Source organism: Vulpes lagopus, chromosome 5 (assembly GCF_018345385.1).
Source record: "Vulpes lagopus strain Blue_001 chromosome 5, ASM1834538v1, whole genome shotgun sequence".
Lineage (NCBI taxonomy): Eukaryota > Metazoa > Chordata > Mammalia > Carnivora > Canidae > Vulpes > Vulpes lagopus.
Window position 1 is genome coordinate 101,984,317 of NC_054828.1, and position 3,681 is coordinate 101,987,997.

At 43.1% G+C, this 3,681-nt stretch overlaps 1 pseudogene; it reads left to right on the top strand.

The window, feature by feature from the left end:
- Window positions 1–1,253: 1,253 nt before the first annotated feature.
- On the top strand, window positions 1,254–2,303 carry LOC121491467 (annotated as a pseudogene).
- Window positions 2,304–3,681: the final 1,378 nt, after the last annotated feature.

Genomic DNA, 3,681 nt, shown 5'->3' on the forward strand with positions numbered 1-3,681 from the left:
TGATGCCACCCAAATCACACAAAACAAAGTAGAAAACTCTGGTTACGTGTTTGAAGTTATCAAGTCTAAATATCCATAAGCATACAAAATCTTCCCCCAGTGAGATGAACAAAGATGTCTTCAGAGGAAAAGCAGAAAAACAGATACATACAAAAGAATTTAAGGAAGGAGCACTTCCTCATGGTGTAGGACCTCCAAGTGGCAGAACAGCCCGCAGTAAAGAGCTTGATCACTCTTGTGGAGCAAGATGACTAGGAGGGGCACTGGCTTTGGAGTTAGGTGACTGAGTTCAAATCCTTATTCTGCTATTAACATAGATGGGTACTGGACAAATCACTATTTCTTTGAATCTAATTTCCACACCTTTAAAGTGGTTTAATACTGTCTATCCTCACAGGGTTGTCGTTTTAAGTGAATTTATACACACACACTCTTTTTTGTGGTTAAACCAAAATTTACCATCTTAACCATTTTAAGTGCTCAGTTCAGTACTGGTAAAATATATCCACATTGTGTGAAACAGATCTCCAGAACTTTATCTTGCAAAACTGAAACTAGACCTATTAAACAACTCCCAGTCCCTGGTAATAAAAATTCTACTTTATTTCTATGAATTTGCCTATTTTAGTTACCTTATATAAATGAATCATAGAGTAACCAGATATTTTGTGACACACTTATTTCACTTAGCATAATGTCCTCAAGATCATCCATGTTGTGGCATGTGAGGATTTTCTTCCTCTTTTAGGTTGAATAATATTCTGTTGTAAGTATAACACAGAGTTATCCATTCATCTGCTGATGAACATTTGGGTTGCTTTTACCTCCTGGCTATTGTGAATAGTGCTAAATGAACAGTATATTTTAATAAATCTGATTCTCCATTAAGTATTGGCTCTTTTTTGATATATTATTGTTTAGCAAAGATCAGCATGTCTGGTCATTTTATGTTATATGGATTTTGCTTTCTATTTATACTTAACTTTTTTTCAGATTTATTTTAGGAGAGAGAGGGATAATGTGTGTGTGCATGTTCAAGTGAGCATATGATCGGGGGGATGGGTAGATGAAGAGGGAAAGAATCTCAAGTAGACTCCCCACTGAGTGTAGAGCCTAACATGGGGGTTGATCTCAAAACCCTGAGATCATAACCTGAGCCAAAATCAAGAGTTGGACACTTGGCTCTCTGCTCCTCCCCGTTCGACAGACAGCCGCATCTTCTGGTGCAGTGCCAACCGTGTCCCCAAGATACGATGGTGAAGGTCAGAGTGAACAGATTTGGCGGTATTGGGTGCCTGGTCACCAGGGCTGCTTTTAACTCTGGCAAAGTGGATATTGTCGCCATCAAGGACCCCTTCATTTATCTCAACTACATGGTGTACATGTTCCAGTATGATTCTACCCACGGCAAATTCCACGGCACGGTCAAGGCTGAGAACAGGAAACTTGTCATCAATGGGAAGTCCATCTCCATCTTCCAGGAGCGAGGTCCCGCCAACATCAAATGGGGTGATGCTGATGCTGAGTATGTTATGGAGTCCACTGGGGTCTTCACCACCATGGAGAAGGCTGGGGCTCACTTGAAGAGCAGGGCCAAGAGGGTCATCATCTCTGCTCCTTCTGCTGATGCCCCCATGTTTGTGATAGGCGTGAACCACAAGAAGTATGACAACTCCCTCAAGATTGTCAGCGATGCCTCCTGCACCACCAACTGCTTGGCTCCTCTAGCCAAAGTCATCCATGAGCACTTCGGTACTGTGGAGGGCCTCATGACCACCATCCATGGCATCATGCCACTCAGAAGACCATAGACATCCCCTCTGGGAAGCTGTGGCGTGACAGCCGAGGGGCTGCCCAGAACTTCATCCCTGCTTCCACTGGCACCGCCAAGGCTGTGGGCAAGGTCATCCCTGAGCTGAACGGGAAGCTCACTGGCATGGCCTTCTGTGTCCCTACCTCCAATGTGTCAGTTGTGGATCTGACCTGCCACCTGGAGAAAGCTGCCAAATATGACAACATCAAGAAGGTAGTGAAGCAGGCATCGGAGGGCCCCCTCAAGGGCATCCTGGGCTACACTGAGGACCAGGTTGTCTCCTGTGACTTCAACAGTGACACCCACTCTTCCACCTTCGACACCAGGGCTGGCATTGCCCTCAGTGACCACTTCATCAAGCTCATTTCCTGGTATGACAATAAATTCGGCTACAGCAACTGGGTGGTAGACCTCATGGTCCACATGGCCTCCAAGGAGTAGGAGCCTCCTGGATCACCAGCCCCAGCAAGAACAAGAGGAAGAGAGAGGCCCTCAGCTGCTGGGGAGTCCCTGCCCCAACTTAATCCCCCAACACACCAAGAATCTCCTGACCTCCAATTTACATCCCAGACCCCGAGGAAGGGGGGGAGGCTTGGGGAGCCCTACCTTGTCATGTATTATCAATAAAGTATACTGTACGCCCCCCCCAAAAAAAAGAGTTGAACACTTAACCGACTGAACCACCCAAACATTCCTATAGTTACATTAGTTTTATAACTATTTTCCTCTTACCAGAATCCTTATCCATTGATATTTTAAAAGTTGATGCCTTATCAATCAGAGAAAAAAGTAACTCTGCAGTTATGGAAAAGGGCAAAGAGGTACAACCTCCTGAAGCTTAAATTTTATTCAATAATGCTTTAAAACATTTTTATTTTAAAACAAATATGTACATTATGGAGTAGATGTACAGGCAACATGAATATGCGAGATAAAACCAGTCTTTACAGAAATGTTTTTTCTTAGAGGCCTCTTTGGGTTACCCTTCCACCTCCAGAATCCCAGAAGTATAACTTCATTTTCTTTCTTTAGGGGCATTCATGAAAAATTTTATGAAGCACATAGACCTGAGGATATATGCACAGCATCAGAGTTGAAGTGGTGGGGAATGAGAATGCAGACAAGAAAGGCTGGGGATAAAAGGGATATTTTTCTTCTGTCACAGAATGGAATATGGTTTTTCACTTCAATTTCTGGCCTCTGATGGTTTTATGTCATAGTGCATCCTGGCTGCATTTATGAAGGAATATCTTATCTCCCACTCTCTTTTATTCTGGTGGCTTTCAAACTTATAGGTCCATAAGACTCACTGAAGGAATTTTCTTGAATATCCAGACTCCCAGTTCCCACTTTCTAAGGATTTGATTCTAATTTGAAGTAGGGCTCAGGAATCTGTGTGCCCATCAAGCCCCCAGGTGATTCTAATGTTCCTCTGATCATGCAGAGAACCATTCCTCTATCATGTATCACAAGTGCAAATATGAGGACGATAGGAAACCTACCAATATTTCTTAGTAAGCCATTGACAGGAAAACAATACAAACTATTGAGTAAAAACTTATTTCAGCCACATTTTCTAACATAATTATTTTAGTTAACCTAGCGAAAGCTAGTTAATTAATGCTACAGAATTCACTGAATGGCTCGTGTACTGGGATCTTAGATTACAAAACCAGAACCACATATTCCCTAAACTCAAGTGGCTTACAAGTTGGTTGAAAAGACAGATGCTGAGTAGTTAAATTACAGCACAAATTTGGTAAGTATTAGTTCAGAGATAGAAAGTAGAAGACAGCTGGGGTGATCCCTGGGTGGCTCAGGGGTTTAGCGCCTGCCTTTGGCCCAGGGCATGATCCTGAAGTCCCAGG